This window comes from Nycticebus coucang, chromosome 5 (genome assembly GCF_027406575.1).
Source record: "Nycticebus coucang isolate mNycCou1 chromosome 5, mNycCou1.pri, whole genome shotgun sequence".
Taxonomy (NCBI): domain Eukaryota; kingdom Metazoa; phylum Chordata; class Mammalia; order Primates; family Lorisidae; genus Nycticebus; species Nycticebus coucang.
In genome coordinates, this window is record NC_069784.1 from 140,178,632 (window position 1) to 140,197,320 (window position 18,689).

Below are 18,689 nucleotides of genomic sequence, written 5' to 3' on the forward strand. Positions count from 1 at the left end.
GCTTTTCTTACCCAATGTGTGCGGCTAACGATGTGGCGTCAGCTGTGTATTTCCACTGGCCCCAAAGCTGGCAGACAGTTGCTTGGCTGGACAATGTGCACTGTGCCAGGGAACCCAAGGAAGAAAGGACTTAGAGAAGAGGAAGAATTCCCAGCCTCTCTCTGTTACACCACATTGCTTTTGTTCTTCAGAAACTGAGTCTCTGTTTTGTTTTTTTTTTTCGAGACAGTGTCTCACTATGTCACCCTCGGTAGAGTACCACAGCATCACAGTTCACAGCAACCTCAAACTCTTGGGCTTACCCGATTCTCTTGCCTCAGCCTCCCTAGTAACCGGGACTACAGGCACCTGCCACAACGCCCAGCTATTTTTTGTTGTTTTTAGCTGGCCTGGGCTAGGTTTGAACCCACCAGCCTCGGTGTATATGGCTGGCATCCTACCCACTGAGCCACAGGCACCAAGCCCAGAAACTCAGTCTCTTGACTCATTTACTCAACAGCTATGAACTGAACACCCACAACATGCCCTTCACTGAGCCAGTGGTCAGTGGCTGGGACTGCACACAGCTTTGATCCTTGTGGTCTACGAAGAAAATGTCACATGAAGTTGGAAAATAGATACGCAGAGGAAGGCTTCGGCCCTTCAGCAGGACGTCTGAGAGGGTCCTGCCTACGTCTGGGGATGTTTCATCCTGCCCCCAGGGTCCTGCAGGTGCCTGACGCTTGTTCTGAGGGGCTGGCAGGGCTGGATTTCGTAGAATGTGTAGACCAGGGGTCCTCAAACTATGGCTCCTGGGCCACATGAGGCAGTGTGATTATATTTGTTCCCGTTTTGTTCAAAATAAGATATGTGCAGTGTGCATAGGAATTTGTTCATAGTTTTTTTTTTAAACTATAGTCCGGCCCTCTAACGGTCTGAGGGACAGTGAACTGGCCCCCTGTCTAAAAAGTTTGAGGACCTCTGGTGTAGACTCTGCCAGTGTAAGAGAAACCTGACTCAATGTTCACATTCCAGAAGGGATTTAATGTTCTTCAAGATTCTGTCTCTATAAAATCATTTGCAGAAATGTCCTCATGCCCACAAGAAGCAATTTATCTTTGAAAATTTTGCAGGTTACCGTATTTCTAACATTGTACCTTGACACTGCTCTTTGGAAGTTCGTTCCTGTGACCCCACTCTCTCGAGACTGAACAGCCGTGACTCTCGCTGAACATGACGAGGGTCTCTCTCTGTTCCCTGTCTCCTTTATCTATCAGACACACGATCAAAGAACAAAAATTAAGGGGTGTGTGAATGTTGGTCCTTCTAGGTCCGAGACGCAGGGGATGAGGAGTGAGCAGGAACAGAGGCTGATCTCTAAATCCTCTCTCGATGCACCTGCAGCCCTCCTCTTTGCCCCACCACCTCCCCTCTCACTTCCTTTCTTTCTTTCTTTCGTTTTTTTTTTGGAGACAGAGTCTCATTTTATGATGCCACAGGTCACAGCACTCTGCCCAGACTGTGTGCAGCTCGGGCCCACCTTCTCGCCCGCACATGGGGACACTGCAGTCAGCTGCCGGCCCAGCCAGCTTCTGAGCAGCCTGCTGTGGCGCTGGACTTGCAGGAGATCATGTCAGACAGAAGAAGAGGTCCCCATCAGCGGCAGGACCTCACCTCTCATGCACCCTTCTGCAGCCCCATGGTCCTCCCAGAGTCTAACCCTGGAGCCTAAATCTCCCCTCTGCACAGACATCAGGAAGATGCAAACCTCAGAGAGTGTTTTATGGAGATGCCGCCCACTCCAGACACACTTGCAGAAAGGGTCTGACACTCACCCTTCCCAGGGTCCCTCTAGGCCATGGTGAGTGTGGGAACCCTGCTCCCATGCAGGGTCTCAGGGCCCTCATATCCTCAGGAGCTCAGCTCAGTCTGGCCTCCACCCTGCTCTTCCTACGGGAGCCCGTGGTCTGATCTCAGAGGACAGGGCTGCGGGAGTGGGAGGGACAGCAGACGAGGCCTTCGGGGGCTCCTCTCCCTAGGACATCCTTTTCTTGGGACTCAGGCCCCTCTCAGTGAGATGACATCCTGGGGCCCTTCTCTGTGGGATGTCCTTCTGGGACATCCTTTGGGCAATCACAGTGACTTCTACATCTGCAGGAACCTCTGGAAAGGAGGTTGGTTTGCCTGCTGGTTTTGTAAAGGCAATAAAGGAGGCTGAGTTCTTGCCGAGGTGGTGGCACGTTTGCAAGGTCAGGGTAAAGGCCGGCTGATGGGTCAGCCTTGCCCAGACAGTTTACCTGATTCAACACCACTGTCTCTCCTTGACAGAAAAGCATGCTTTTTGCTATTCTATCCATAAGCAAAGGAACCTCAACTCTTGACAGTTCCAAAGTGAAACTCTTCGAAATGAAAGAAGCAGCTTGCCACTAGAGGCTTGAGCTGCGGATCCGCCATAGTCTGAGTACTGGTGGGGGGGCGGGTGCTCAGATGCACCTGGTGGGGGACCCCCAAGAGAGGTGAGGGGCTCTGTCCTGCAGGTGGACCTGGGAGAGCTGTGCGAATTCTGTCCTTTGCTCTGTTCCCATCAGCACTGGGAGCCCTGGAGGTGTCCTCTGCCATGGGTGAGGCCACCAGGTCCCACTGTACCTTCCTAGGAGGCTTTGCTGTTTGGGTCTCACTGGAGGGACAGTTTATTCATTTATCACTCACATCTTATCAGAGTGAGGACTGAGAAGTTTTATATTTTTAAGCTCTGAGACCATAATACCACTTACTCGCAATATACCTTTGGCACAGAGAAAAATTACAATGTAAAAAAATGCTTTTCTTGTACTTGTGAGGCTCATGCTCACTGCTCCCATCAATGCCTCGTGCTTGCACAGGCCCCGTGTCGGCTTGGTGGCACTTTCTCCCCAAGTCCCACCCTTTGTGTCTTATCTGAAGCCAAGTACACCCCAGTGTGTCCTGAGGTCCCATTCGCAGCCTTGTCTTTCCCTACAGCCAGGAGACGCTGTGCGAATTCTGTCCTTTGCTCTGTTCCCATCAGCACTGGTGGGCTTGAGATCACTGAGCAAAATTAAAGCTGTTAAGGCAGAAAAATCCATAATTGCGTAAAATTTCTTAAAAACCAGATGAGAAGATGAACCTGGGAAGACATCCCAACAAAGTTGAGAGGTTTTAGGGGAAGTTTCAGAGAAGGGTCTCGGAGGCAGGTAGAGTAGAGTACGGAGGTCACTGTCATTGGCTATAGACGTGCCACTCCGGCTAAAGCACGTGTCTGTGTGAGACAGTCAGTAGAGGTCGGCACGTCAGCTGCTCTTACAATGAATGGCGTTCCACTCTATGCCTGCGGGTTACAGGCTGGCTTGCCAGTGACAGTGGCGAGCTCCCTGCAAGCTCCAGCCTGTGGCTCCCAGGACTTCTCATCCCAGTGGGCAGTGTGCAGGTGGGGTTCCCAGGGTGCTCTGGCTGGAGTGCGGCTGGAAGTGCTCAGGCTGGGGCTCAGCCCACAGGGCACAGAGGGAGTCACTCCGGTATCCTCAGGTGGAGCCTGCCCTGGGGCCTTGTTACAATCTCTCCAAGATTGGGCTACCATTAATTCTTTCTAAATTGCCCTTTGAAACAGCAGGACCAGAAAGGCAAAAGACTTCTGCTCACCAGGTTAAAAATGTGAAGGCCTCTTTGAAGAGACACCACAAAGACAGAGCAGTGAAAACTCAAAAAACAGACTGTGTGAGATGGAAAGCTGCCGGCCTGACAACATGAGGACCCTGGTGTCTCAGGTTCAGAGATTTCTCCGCAAAGCACGGCCCTTTCTCCCCCACAGGCAAACCCGTCCCCTGACTCTCTGCCCTAGCCTCCACCTAGGCTGTGAGGGGCGTCTGGGTGGGTCCTGCAGGGCGGATGAGCCTCTCCCCAGGCAGGAGGTCAGCTCTGCTGGGTGCCAGGCCTGGTTCTCTGCTTTTGAGCCATGAGATTGGGTTTTGAAATCACAAACTGAACAAACTCATTAGTGACAGGTCAGTGCAGGAGCTGAAGAGATGAGGCCACTGGAATCTCTCCAAAGCTCAGGTTTTCTTGAGTTCACGGATTTCTTTGAGAACGTTGTTATTACACTACCTCACAGCGAATTCTGGTTGTCTGATGTTGTCTCCTGGGTTTCTCATGTGGTCTTATTTTCCCGGCTGGACGCCACTGAGTTCACACTGAATTCCACCAGCAGGCACGAGGCCGCTGCCTCAGCCCTTTCATTCCATCAGCTGCGTTGTCCTCCCAGGCTCTGCCTTCTTTCTTCTCCCACACCCTGCCAGGCACACAGTCGGTGCTAACTAAATGCTGATTTTTCTCTCGCACTGCCCTTCTTGAGGCAAAATACACGCATGCTTTCTCCGGTGTAGCATGAGTGCTGCACGCTTCATTCTGGTTGTTCTCAGAAGTAATCAGGAATAGAATATGTTTTCTGATTCTGAAGGCCCTTATTCTATAATAGTGACTCACAAACTGCAGACTATTAGTGGTGGATCAAGAATGTAAACCGTACAGCATGTTCCACACACTGTATCTGCACATTATCTAAAAGATAATTTTCAGAAAAAGTAAAATCATGATTTGTACCATAAATCATGAACACGAGTAAAGAGTTTATTTTACACATATGATAGGTAAGAGGGAACCAGGCAGATGTCAGAACTGGCTCAAAGGAAAAGTGAAAACAGTTTATTAAAGTAAAGAAATGAATTGCAAATGGAGGGAAAACTGGGTTCTCCACGGGGGAGGAAGCCAGTTAAAATCTCTACTGAGAAGGACAACGCAGACAAATGCCAGTTACCTGATAATTACAGGGAGTTCTCCAAGTTCAAAGACAACGAACAGCTCGGAGATCAGAGCTGTAGTTTTTCACTGAGAGACAGTATTTTTCCGAGTCTCTAATTCATGGCACTCTCCAGTAAGGAGATCACTTTTACCCTTTTTCGATTAATAATCTTTTTGTGTGCTCAAGCACACAAAATTCAGCACGAAGATAGTCATTAAATTTTTTCACTAGAATGAATTAAAAATCCAAAACCAAAACCAAAACTAAACAGACACGTTTTGCCAATCACACAGATGGCAGCTTTTCCCAGAGATTACAGCTCTTTGGGTGACATTTGTGTTGTGAATTCTGTAATTCTGTGGAAGAGTAAAGTTGCCTCCTGTGCCCACAGGGCCACATCAGTCTGCCCCGAGAGGGCAGCCAGGGCAGGTGACGGACGCCCACCAGGAAGCACGTGGCTTCCTTTAGAGATGTCTGGAGCCGCTTCCGGCCCTCAGCTGCAGAGCGACTGGCCAGGTGGCCCCTTCTGCTGGAAGGCATGTAATGAACGAGTTGTATTTGTTTGTCTCTTCTTGTTGGATAGCCCCAGACAGTGCATGGATCCTATAATCTTTTTCTGCTTTGAAGTTAGCCAAAGCTAAATTCTTCCTGATTATTGACAAATCTAAATTCTAAAGAATGCTACTCATGGAATTGTTCATTTAAACTTGAGACAAGAAGAAAGAGCAGTAGGGTCCCGTGAACATTTCCAGCTGCATATGAAGCCTGGAATAAATTGAACGCCTGAGAGGAGGGGCAGACACAGCTGAGAACACAGGAGCTCTGGGCCCGCGAGCAGGTCGTGCTGTACACACTGTGCGGCCATTAGCAAGTGTCCCTGTGTCCATTCTCTTGCCTGCAAAAGGGAAGAATGGTGCGCTCTGGGCCTGGTGGCAGACACTGCAGATGAAGGAACGGTGGCAGGCCCAGTGCCTGAGACAGACCACACTTCCCAGCTGAGCTCTGTGTACATCGTGTCTCCCAAAGCCTTGTGGCAGGATGGGGACGGCAGGAGGGTCCAGGAGCTCTGCCACTGTGAGGCCCCAGGGCTGCCAGGTGCATGAGGGTAGCCTGACCCCCTGGGAGGCTTGGGGCTTGGGAAGCCTGCCTGGTGACCATGAGCTTCAGGTTCCCAAACGCAGCAAAACACATACCCAGCACTGCTAGGTGTCTGTTCAAATCCACTCACTCTTCCTCCCTCACACACAGAGAGAGCCTCAGGATGTCTGATGTGTCCAGACGAAATACGCACAGTCCTGAGTTGCTGTGCAAGCAAGGGTGGTCACCAGCCGTTACCTCCAGGAACCCTTATAAAAGGCGGGGGTTAGAGAGGCTCCCCAGCCTGTCCTCTCACTGTTTCCCTCTTCCTGATGCAGTCCTGAGGCTGAAGCTGCAAAGAGTCTCAAGTCGCAAAGAATCTCTGGACTGGGCAGGGGAGAAGTCTGCATCCCTGGTGACTTGGGGAGCCCCTACCAGCCCAGGGCAGCCAGCCTCTGGCTTCTTGTTCTTGAGAAAACTGAGGCTCTGCATTGCCAGGCCACTCCCAGCTAGGCTTATGTCACTCACAGCTGAATACATCCCTGTCTTACTTCTGAAGGAGCTCAGAGTACAGTACCCCAGAATCTGCCCTTCTGGAGTAAGGGTTATTTTGAGTTGAAGGCAATTGAGAGAAAACAGATGCAGGTGAGCTCTTTGCCCTCCCGTCAGCCTGAACAAGGACACGGACCCCTGTGAATGAGGCCCCTCCCCCTGACTTCCTGTCCCAGGAGGGGGTGGCTGCAGCCACAGCACCAGGGACAATACAGTTCCTGAACTCCACACAGCAAACCTTACTCACCGGCCCCGTCTTCCTTTAGTTCCCCTGCGAAGACTTTCCTCCAGCTGTCACCTCCAGAAGCCCAGTCCTGTCCTTCGTCTTGTCACTTCTCTGAAAGTGACTGTGCTTTCCTGAGATGTTGCGTAAGTCTGAGTCCTGACTCCTTCCAACTGCTCTTCCCCCAGGGCAGAGTTAAGAAGCTTCCATTGGCATTCTTTTGTTAACCTGTTCTTTGTCCTTGTAATTTGCAGGCCCCAGCCCTAAGGGACATTCTTTCCTTCCCTGTGGGAGTTGGGAGCCAGCCTGTTCTGCCAGGTCCCAGCTGAGGCTTGTGAGTGGGCAGCAGTCAGGTGCAGGTGGACGTACCTTGGTTCACCCACCGAGGACAGCACATGAGATTGAAAGGAAACTAGATGAATCACAGTTCCCTAGCTGCCTCCTGAAGTCACCTCCCTGTGGAAGGAGAGATGCTGAATGGTGGCACGCAAGAGCCAAATTCTAAAATTTCACACAAACAACTGTGTACAGGAGAATAACAACACTGTTTTCTGAGGTCTGCTGTATCACTTAAACCAACTTGTTTTCCAGAGTGCACACCCTCCAGGAAAGGCAAGGACAGGTTGGGAAGCCTTGGCATTTTGCCCCTAGAGAGTGACAGGCCTCCTGATGCCTTCCTTCCCCTAGTAGGAGCCTCCGTGCTGCTCTCGTATCTCCCTTGCGGGCTGTGGCCCTCCCAGACAAGCTCCTGCCCTGGACCTCTCAGTGGGCAGGCACTGTTCTTGCACCTGCTTTTGCTGAAGGCAGCCTTGACTGTCCCCTGGGGTCCCTGGGGTCCCTGGGGTACACCTGGGCCTGCCTTGGGGAAGGTCGTGGCCATCAGCCTCGTCTTTTTGTCGTGAAGCTCCCCCTGTGGAAATCTCAACTTATAAATTAAAAACAATGATAATGCCCTCAATATTAAAACTTCCATTTCACTCATTCTCTTCCATCCATTTTCTGCCCTCTTTTTGATCAGCACAGGTTCCCTTGGAAACGAAGTTAATGGGCACTGGGACGTTGAGTTGTCTGTCTCTGCTCCTAGACCCTTAGGCCTGTGGTTCTCAGCTGTCAGAGAGCAGGTCACGGGCAGAGGTAGCTCCTCACAGGGCAGATTCTCCCCGTGTCCAGCAGCTCTGCACCAGAGCCTGGTTTGGAGGGTCTGCGTTTTAATCAAGCGTCCAGGTGACTTTGAAGCCAGTGGTCCTGGATCACAGGGTTGAAAATCGACCTTGGTTCCTCCGGTCGTTGCTGCTTGATGGGAAGCGTGCCCCATCTCCCCATTTCCAGGAAGTGAAGGAGCCACCTCATTTTGCCTCAGTGGTGAGTTGCAGACTGGGGACCCTGGAGGTCAAACCTCCACCTGGGAGTTTGCAATGGTCTGAGTGTTTGGTGCCCCCCAGATATGTATATTGAATTCCTCCCCCTCAAAGTGATGGTGTTAGAAGGTGGGGTCTTCCCTGGGGGTGGGGGAAAGGACTAGGTGCCAAGTGCTAAGCTGCCCTCACCCACGCCACCTGTGAAGCTAGGTGGAGCGGCCTGTGCTCTGTGCTACAGAGCTCTCCGAGCAAATAAGCCCAGGCCCTGTTGATGCTCTTGCTCAAGCCTCTAAGACTTCTTCAGCAGCATAAAGAAAAGGTCCCCTTTCCGGGAGACTAGCAGAGGGCACGTGTTTCCTGTGACTGCATTCCTCTCCTGCCCCAGTCCCAGCATTTGCGGCATCTGCAAATGCTGCAAATCCTGTGCTCAAGATTTACTTTCAGATACTCAAGAGGACATGGCACCTGCACTAGAGGGGCAGACTCAGCCAGCGTGGTGGTCCCTGGCCCTCAGGCCGGAGCGCTGGTGGGTGAGCGGGGGGAGAAACGAGTGGGAGCCCCTGGGCTGGTGAGTTTGCTCCAAGTGCAGCCTCCACAGACCTTGAGCTGCTGACCGACCACTGGCTGCCGATGAGGCACAAAGGGCCACGTTCACTCAGATGCACCAGGAAGGCCCTGCTGAGGTGGGCAGAGCACTTGGGGTCCTAAAGTGCATTCACTGCAGGGCGTCTGCACGCACCAGGAGAGGCCATTCACCGCAGGGCGTCTGCACACATCAGGAACGGACATTCACTGCCGTGCATCTGCACGCACCAGGAAAGGGCGTGTTTGAGGACTGCCAGCTCAGGGAAGCTGACTTGCTTTCACAGGATAACTTTAAGAATCATCTTGAATCCCCGAAAATAAGACATCCTCCGAAAATAAGACCTACTTACAGGAAAGATAAGATGTCCCCAGAAAATAAGACCTAGCGCATCTTTGGGAGCACACCTTAAAATAAGACACCCGTCTAATTTTCGGGGAAACAGAGTATTTATGGCATCAGTCAGTCTAGAGCCCACATAGCAAGCAGCTACAAAAGGATTGCTTAAGGGTGAGACCCTGTCTCTACTAAAAATAGGAAAATTAGCTGGGCATTGCTGGCATGTAGTCCCAGCTACTCAGGAAGCTGAGGTATGAGGATCCCTTGAGAGGAAGAGGAGTTGAGGTTGCTGTGAGCCATAACAATGCCAGGGCACTCTACCCACGGTAACAGAGTAAGACGGAAGACTCTGTCAGAAGAAGAAGAAGAGGAAGAGGAAGGGAAGAGCAAAAGGAAGGAAGGAATGAAGGAAGGAAGGGAAGAGAGGAAGGAAGGAAGGAAGGAAGAGAGGAAGGAAGGAAGGAAGGAAGGGAGGAAGGAAGGAAGGAAGGGAGGGAGGAAGGGAGGAAGGAAGGAAGGGAGGGAGGAAGGGAGGAAGGAAGGAAGGGAGGGAGGAAGGGAGGAAGGAAGGAAGGGAGGGAGGAAGGAAGGAAGGGAGGGAGGAAGGAAGGAAGGGAGGGAGGAAGGGAGGAAGGAAGGAAGGGAGGAAGGGAGGAAGGGAGGGAGGAAGGAAGGAAGGGAGGGAGGAAGGGAGGAAGGGAGGGAGGAAGGGAGGAAGGAAGGAAGGGAGGGAGGAAGGAAGGGAGGGAGGAAGGGAGGAAGGAAGGAAGGGAGGGAGGAAGGAAGGAAGGGAGGGAGGAAGGGAGGAAGGAAGGAAGGGAGGGAGGAAGGGAGGAAGGGAGGGAGGAAGGAAGGGAGGGAGGAAGGGAGGAAGGAAGGAAGGGAGGGAGGAAGGAAGGAAGGGAGGGAGGAAGGGAGGAAGGAAGGAAGGGAGGGAGGAAGGGAGGAAGGAAGGAAGGGAGGAAGGAAGGAAGGGAGGAAGGGAGGAAGGAAGGAAGGGAGGGAGGAAGGAAGGAAGGAAGGGAAGGAGGAAGGAAGGGAGGGAGGAAAGGAGGAAGGAAGGAAGGGAGGAAGGGAGGAAGGGAGGGAGGAAGGGAGGAAGGAAGGAAGGGAGGGAGGAAGGAAGGAAGGAAGGGAGGGAGGAAGGAAGGAAGGGAGGGAGGAAGGGAGGAAGGAAGGAAGGGAGGGAGGGAGGAAGGAAGGGAGGGAGGAAGGGAGGGAGGAAGGAAGGGAGGGAGGGAGGAAGGAAGGGAGGGAGGAAGGAAGGAAGGGAGGAAGGGAGGAAGGAAGGAAGGGAGGGAGGAAGGGAGGGAGGAAGGGAGGAAGGAAGGAAGGGAGGGAGGGAGGAAGGAAGGGAGGGAGGAAGGAAGGAAGGGAGGAAGGGAGGAAGGAAGGAAGGGAGGGAGGAAGGGAGGGAGGAAGGGAGGAAGGAAGGAAGGGAGGAAGGAAGGAAGGGAGGGAGGAAGGAAGGAAGGGAGGGAGGAAGGGAGGAAGGAAGGAAGGGAGGAAGGAAGGAAGGGAGGGAGGAAGGGAGGAAGGAAGGAAGGGAGGGAGGAAGGGAGGAAGGAAGGAAGGGAGGGAGGAAGGAAGGAAGGAAGGAAGGGAGGGAGGAAGGAAGGGAGGGAGGAAGGGAGGAAGGAAGGGAGGGAGGAAGGGAGGAAGGAAGGAAGAGAGGGAGGAAGGAAGGAAGGGAGGAAGGGAGGGAGGAAGGGAGGAAGGAAGGAAGGGAGGGAGGAAGGAAGGGAGGGAGGAAGGGAGGAAGGAAGGAAGGGAGGGAGGAAGGAAGGAAGGGAGGGAGGAAGGGAGGAAGCAAGGAAGGGAGGAAGGAAGGAAGGGAGGCAGGAATGCACTCTCAATGCATTCTTCTATAAAAAACTACTGGAGGACGTTTTCTACCAAAACCATGGAATAAATCAAGACAGAGATGTTCTCTACCAAGTGTGAAGGAAGGAGCTATGCAGCAGGGTGGATTCAGCCCCTGGGGAGGGGCTCTCCAAAATAAAAAATACTAGAACTGAAACAAAAAAAAAGAATCATCTGGAAAATAGTAGGATCTGAAGAGGACTGACTCTAGTTCAAGCAGAAAGCTGCCTTGCCAAAGGCCTTTTAGGGAGCCCCTGCCTCCTGTGTTTGTGACCCTCCTTCCCTGGACTCTCCCAATGGGCGGGGAAGAGGCAGTGGAGTGACAGGCTGGGCTGGCCCAAGAGGAATTCCCTAGGCTGGGGGTTCCAGACACTCCCACAGAGTTTTAACAGAGCAACCAGGAGACCCATTGGGAAACAAGGAGAAAGAGGTGCTAGGCCTGCACCTGCAGCTGTCCTGGCACAAACACACAGGCAGCACCATTGGCCGGCACTGAAGGAGGCCTGTCCACCCTGCCCCAGGTGCCCTGTCCTGGTTGATCTCAGAACCAAGACCTGATGGCTGCAGATCAGCTAAGAGCATCATTGAGGAAAATGTTTTTGTCGCCCAGGTGACTCTGCACTCGCTGGCGAGGGTCGTTCTTTGAGCCCCACCTTGGTTAAGATTCAGTGAAAAGGAAAGGGCCCAACATGGGTGGCAGGAGCTTGGGCAGCAGCAGGAGGAAAACCAAGAAGGAAAAGACAGGATGAGCCTCCCTGTAACCAAGGGCGTGTGTCCCCTGCACATGAGGGATCCTTCTGCTGGGAGGGCAGGGCAGGGGGAGGCTGTGGCTTCTCCGTCAGCCTGATGCTACCGGCAGGCTGGAGGGGGTTACAACAGTCTGTGCCTTTCAGAATGTCCACTCAAGGAAGAATCTTCATCCTGTGACACACCCAAATTGATGGCCATATTGGATGGTTCCCACTGCCAGACCCAGTACCAGGATCAGAGTCTGATGAGCTCTTGGCGAGCTCCAAATGAAGCCTCCCAGCACCTTCACACCCTGGGTGAGGCAGGAACTCCCGGGGCTTAGGGTGGGCTGCGCCTGAGTTGATGTCAGGGACCAGCTCCTGAGACTGCATTCCTCTGTGCACAGAAGGGACCCCCTGCCGTCACTGTGAGACTGTGCTCACCCAGAACATGTAAGCATGGAAGGAAGGGACAGAAAGGACCTGCCTCGCTGGTGACCGAGACAGTGGTGTGGGGAAGAGCATTTGGCCTGTGTGGCTGGGTGAGAAGGAGGCAGAGAGCAGGGCGGCCCCACGGCTCGACCTGGACAGCACCTGGCCCTACTCTGGGAAGGACCCTGGCTCAGCTTGGTGCTCTGCTGTCCCCACTGACACTCTTAGTGACGTCACCTCTGCACTCATGTCCTGGGTAAAGTCCCAGGCATAGGGCAGCTCACCTGTGAGCAGAGGGAGCTCCCCATACAATGTGCATGTCCCCTGTCGCTCCTGCCTGTCCACATGCACAGAACATTCTCCAAGCCCTGCGGCGTCGGTAGACCCAGATGCAGTGAGCTCTAGCAGAGAGAAGGCCCGCGAGTCTCCACCCCCAACATGTGCACTTCAGCGCTTTGGCATCAGGATGGTTTGAGCTGAAGACAAGTGAGACCACGCAGATAAGAGAAGAGCTCCGCTCTCTCCTTCCTTACGTGCCCACCAGCAGGAGCTAACTGGACAAGGTGTCCCCTCCCCTCTCTGCCAGGACCCACAGCGGTCAATCAGCAGAGACCACAGCAGGCCCTCAGCAGCCTGGAGAGCCCAGGATGACCACACCACAGGCCTTACTGCCCAGCCCTGGCTCCCACGAGGGTGCTGACGTTTGCCTCCCAGTCCCTGCCCCAGAGACTCCCATTTCATGGAGAGGACAAACTTGTGACAAGCTCTGTTGTGAGAACATGACACAAAGCCTCCAACTGCCACCTGGGCTGTCATCATCCCCACTTTAAAGATGGAAAGGAGAGGTGCAAAATGATCACTTGCCCGGGACCCCCTCACTGACCAATGCCACAGGTGGAGATCAGCGGGCAGACACCCCCAGGCCACACCACGGGGAAGATGACCTTTGTTGGCCCTTCTTAGCTCTCTTCACGGCCAGATATAGAACTTTGGGCCTCACTGTAAAATACAGACATGGGGCCCCTTGTACAAAAAGCAGGGGGAGCAGGTGCCATTAAGGGACGAAATTATAAAGCCTGTCGCTTTCTCCTGCAGTCTCTCTCTCTGCTTGTCACGGTATTCTTTTATTTGCTACTGAAAGTCATTCTAAGAAGGGAAATTAAAAATTAGAAGTCAACTTATTTTGTACAATGTCAGTGGTAAATGCAAATATAGAAACATTTATCTTATTTGAAAAATCACCAAAATCTCTCAGTCTGTACTTTGCAGCTTTGCACACACCCACCCTTTTTATTCAGAGGTATGAGACACTGTGCAAAGGGCTTCACTGCAATCCCTGCTCTTTGCATGTTCTACCCAGACCAGTCCTCTCTGGGGCTCCCAGTCCGGGCAGTGTACTGGTCCTCACCACTGTCCGTCTGCCCCCCTACCCCCAGCCCCAGCATGCCCCCACGCCCCACTGGTTGTCACCACAGGGCCCCACACAGTCTGTCTCATCCCCCACTCCAGCCCCCGCAACCCGCAGCTCCCAGGCTTGCTCACCTTGCTCTGTGGGGGTCTTTCCTCATTCACCTCTCTGTCACACTGGGCTCTGGCTGCCTATCCCAGCTTATACAAGCCACCAGTAAAAAAAAGGGTCACATTTGCAAATATTCAATGGATTCACATTTACGTTGAAAGTTTGTTTCTGGCTATATGCCCATTTGCAAATATTCAATGGATTCACATTTACGTTGAAAGTTTGTTTCTGTGTCCCAGCACAAAAAGGTTGTTTCAAAATTCACATTGATTGGGGAGAAGAGGTAGACTTTCCCCCTTGGCTGAGACCTCTCCCCTGAATCTCCACCTCCTGCCTGGTGGATGCAAAGAGCACTTGTATGGACAGGGTCCAGGTGGCTTCAGACCTAGCGAGCCCCAGAGAACAGCACTCCCTGCACTGTCTGGCCCTTGGTGGTGTCTCACCATGAACCTGAACCAGATGATTTGATTTAGAGCTGTGCAGCCCCTGACCAGACAACAGGGCTCCTGAAGGTCTTTGCCCCAAAAGGGTGTGCAGTGTGTGTCCTGGGAGGTGATGTGAGGTACCCAGCAAGTGCCAGGATGGAGTGAGTGATTGGTAAGAGGGCCGTGTGCGAGTCCAATGTCCATGTGTCCACACACGCACTTCTGTGGTCACCACGTGGAGCTGGGCCTGTTCCTCGCAGGGTGCGATGCGAACCCTCAGTTTCTTCTCTATGGGCGGCCAGGCCCCAGGGGTCTCACCCGTGGCACAGACCTTCCCATTTCCCCCTTTCCCAATCAGTTCCCTTAATGGGGCCCTGCTCTGGGACCCGTAAGGGTATATGGCGCATCTCAGAGACCAAATGTGCCTGGGCTTCCTCGGGACAGAAGGTACCTCCAACCCTGGCCCACGTCCTGGCTCCCTTTGAGGCACTGGCACTGAGCAGGTTTCTGGCAGAATTGTGATTGGCAGAGACACAGGACAACCTGCTACAGGGACATGAATTCTGTCTGGCTCCAGCAGGGGAGGTTTCATTATAATGACAGGTGCAGCCTTGACAGGTGGGCCCCACTGGCTGGGTGCTCACACTCCAGTCGCCAGGTGCTCCAACTCTGGTTCCCTATTCCAGACAGAATTGGGGCAACACGGCCAGAAAAGAGCCTCAAGGGCAGAAGGCGGGTGAGTCACGGCAAGTTGGGGTGCTTCCTGCACTGATAGAAGGGCCCTGTTCAAACAGAGAAACAAATATTTACTAAGCACCTCCCAAGGGCCAGAGTTGGTCCAGCAGTGCCCAAATATTTCACATATTTAACCTTGGCTTGGATTCAGCAAGGCAGGTCTTACTATTCCTGCCTTTTGGAATTCCAAAGGGTTGAGCAACCAGGCTGTGTGTGTTTGAGCAACTCCAGCAGCCACAGTCCTCCATGGCTTAATGCAGCAGAAGTTAACTTTGCCTTAGAAAAAGTCAGAGCCAGCGCTCCTGGGTGGTAAGCGATGTTCCACAGGGTCATTTCAGGACCTTCCCCGTCTCCATACTTTCAGCCTTTTTCTCCTAGATCCTCAAGTCCTCCCCACTTCGCTGGTGAATGAGGCAGGACAAGGAGGCCCTTGCTTCCTCAGAAGGTTCTGGAGCTATCATGTGCCGGGCAGAAGAGGCAGGGAATGGTATCAATCCCCAGCCTCTAGCACCCAGGATAGAAGGCAAGTGGGTTTGGTGGACATGGACCCTTCCATGTCTTGCCCCAAAGCTACATGGCTCCAGGGCAGCCTTGGGTCCAGTGTCGTGAAGACCAGTGTGTCCAAGGCCGTGTTTTCTCTGCATCTTAGGGTCCTCCCCTATAAAGGGAGATGCCTCTTTATAGGACCTTGTGAGGGAGCAGAGAGAATGGCTGAGGGAGAGGTGTGTGAGTGATGAATTACAGACAGGCCTTTTGAGGCAAGGGCAGCAGGTCAGTCTTCTCCGTTCTCAGCTGGGGCTGCCTCCTGCTTGGAGGGTGACCAGCAAAGCAAAGCTGGGTGTCCGGCCCTCACCCCCTGCCCTGCATGTGTAGTTAGCTTCTGGATGTCTGATAACAGTCAGATCGGGCAGTGAAACTTAAATCCAGCAGGGCAGCCAAGGAGCTGGGGGTAAATCAAGTGACAGTTTGACCAGCTTCTCAGAGGGACCTGAAATAGAGATGATGATTGATTCTTGATTAAAGTGAACAATAATGAATAACTAATGAATCTTCAAAAGCACGGGGCTTCCTGAGCACCTTCCTTTGAACTTGGAATCTCCAGCAGTGGCCAGGACTCGAGTTAGGTCATATAAGGAATTGCCTGGAATCTGCTAGCTCTGCAGAGGGAGACCTGCAGGCAGCCATTTGTCCTTCTGAACACGTCAGCGTGAATCCTCCCCTCAGAACACCCAGGGGAAGAAAAGGAGGGAGGGCAGCAATGGCTTGGCTGACTGACTACGGCAAAGGAAGTCAGCACCGTGCCATCACCCTGGCTTACGTGAGTAGAAGCAGGGTATTTGCCCCAAATCCCCAATAACTATGTTTCCCACTTCTGTTTGCTAATGGGAGTGAGGCCCACGGTTCTCTGCTCCCTGCGAACTGCAGAGACCCGCCAGGTCAGATTTCCGTCTGCAGGAGCCTTTGGGCCAGTGCGAGGCTCCTCGGGGCCAGCACAGAGACATGGGGTCCCCAGAGACAGAGCAGGGCTGTCACTGGTGGGAAGTAACAGTGTCTCAGGAGGCCCAGCCACGTGGCCCAGGAAAACGGCTCCCATGGCGGCGGTGCTATGCTGGTCCGTGGTTGGGTGAGTAATTCCCTCCCCTTCCCAAGAACCCGAGATGGTACAATATAATCACGTATTTCACCCATGCTTGGCTTAAAATAATCCTATTTCAGACTCAGTAAGTCTGGACTCAGCTTATTAGCACAGTCTTTGCCAATAGCCGTCTGTGAGTAGGGCCTGAGGGGTCCTGCGAAATGTCCCACCCGTCACCGTCCTGCTTCCCAAAGCTCCCCTGACATCAGAAATAGATTATGTGGAGACCGTTAGGCGTTCCGTTTTTAGGATAGCTGGAGAGGCTGCTTGTATCCCTGAGCACAGCGACACTGGGCACTGTCATGGTAAATTCAGCTCCTTCAGCCCAGGCTCCCTGAGGTGCCAACCATGTGCTCCTTTCCTGTCTTAAGAGGGAACCAGGCAAAACAGGTCCTCATTTTGATGCAATGGAGAAGTCGAGGACAGCAGCTGGACGCTATAATGTGTCTTTTGACCTGTGGACACATTGGGCACTATGGACAGTAGTCTGAGGTGTGGTCACCATGGTGGCCACAGTTACAAATGTAGACAGACTCCGGAATACATGTGCTACCCGGGGGCCACAGGTGAGTGATGGTTTCACGTAAAGCTGGTGCAGGAGGCTTCATCTCATGTGGCCCAGCATCGCAGGTGAGCTCCAAGCACATTGGACAGAGACTGGTGTTTGACAGGCGACACAGGCTCACACTCTGGGCTCACGCAACTGGAAACCAGCTGCAGTCATGTTTAGTGGGAACACCCCACTCGCTTCCTGGCCTCCAGCGTCATTGAGACAGCTGAGCAGACCTGTTCTCCCGGCAGCAGCGTCACGCCTGGCCCACGATAACCACCTTCAGGTGGAGACGCTCCCGGGGAAAGAATGAGGAGGGAGGAAATGAACCTGCTGGGATACCCGAGTGGGCAGGACGGTGCTGCAGAGGCAGCTGATGGCCATGATAAGGAGGATGGAGGGCTCGGCGGCCAGGGCGAGAGGTATGGAAGTGACACTGCACGTGAGGGGAGAGTAGGGAAGGTCACCACACAGCTCGCAGGTGAGCAAGGACAGCCCACCTTGCCAGTGAGCCTGAGACAGCACAGACCTGTGTGCTCTGTCCTCATCCCACCTATGGCCCTGCTGTTCAGTAGGCCACCTGCACCACAGAAACTCCTGTGTAATGAGCAAACAGAGTGATGGGACACACTTCCACGGTCAATCAGGGAGGTGTTTTCAGGGTTTGGGGCAGACAGCAGGAGGCCTGGGCAGGGCCCACGCGGCCAGCAGGGCCGATGGCGGGACCCCGCAAGCTCTTCACTGGCCGCTGGCCATCCCCAGCTCGTGGGCCTGTCCCTAAGCTGTGTGAGTGTCTTCATGACCTTGGGCTGCTGGCCCAGGGACAGTGCTCCCCGAGAGCGGGAAGGGTGGGGCTGCGAGGGCTCTGCCCCCAGGTGCCAGGGATGCTCCCGGACATTCACCACCTTCTACTCACCAGAGGCAAGAAAACTCCGCTGTAGGATTTCTGGTTTTGTTCATTCTTAGCATACCTGCCTCCTGACAAAAGCACATGGGAGGTGGCTGTGCCACTGGAGTCTGTGCATTTCGTCTCTCTAATTTATGGATGAACCGGGTTAGGGGATTAGAAACTGGCATTTAAGTGAAATGTCCCTTTTTTTTTACCGTAAAATAAGATTTCCCACAAATATTAGTATTGTGTTCAGAATATAAATGTCCCCATGGTCCTTACTGATGAATTTTGGGTACTTCTGCATCTTTGTTTCGCGAAGTTCTCAGTCCTCAAGGATGGATCCATTTGGTTACTATGGATTGGAGGCCTGTTCATTTCTTAATGTTTACACTTTCTAATTGTCTCAGAATACCCAGACCTCTGCCCCCCGCCGCCCCCCGTAAACTGAGGTTTTCTTCAGGAAATGGTTTCAGTAATAGCTCAGCCTAATTCCCAGCTCTCATCTTAAAACAGCCTTCACAGCCGCAGAGTGGCGTGACTGATAACAGAAGAAGCAGCTGGCCCGGCCTCAAGCTTGGAAGCTGTGACATTTCAGGGATCCACCCATGCAGTCGGGTTGCTCATGCCCTAGAATGCCCAGAAATTAATACCTAGAAATTAATTGAGCAGTTGATAAAGAATGTAATTGTATACAGATGCCCTTGTCAAAAGGCAAAATTATAACAAATTTAGTTTAAAAATCTCAGTTGGCTTTATTTGTGATTCTAGAACCTGGCAACGTTTCATGCCTTGAAACAGAGTGAATGTTCCCATGAGTTGAGCAGAAAAGGCTGGAGCTACAGAGAGAGAACTGGAGAGTGAGGGTGGGTCATTTCCGAGGCACCTGCCTGGTGACAGGGAGCAGGGAAGCACAACAGCTGATGAAGGACTGGGCAACAGCAGGTGACCGCAGTTCACCTTGAATTACATCAATGGCTGAGAAAAC

General features: G+C 53.0%; 1 protein-coding gene across 2 annotated transcripts in view; it reads right to left on the minus strand.

The window, feature by feature from the left end:
• Nucleotides 1-6,775, minus strand: part of UNC93A (unc-93 homolog A) — a 32,669-nt gene extending 25,894 nt beyond the window's left edge. The window contains exon 1 of one of the 2 annotated variants that reach the window (XM_053592715.1): nt 6,669-6,775. The gene's annotated coding sequence lies outside the window, so the exon portion shown is untranslated. The remainder of the gene's footprint in view (nt 1-6,668) is intronic. The other variant, XM_053592716.1, reaches the window with a different exon arrangement.
• Between the last annotated feature and the right edge of the window lie 11,914 nt (nt 6,776-18,689).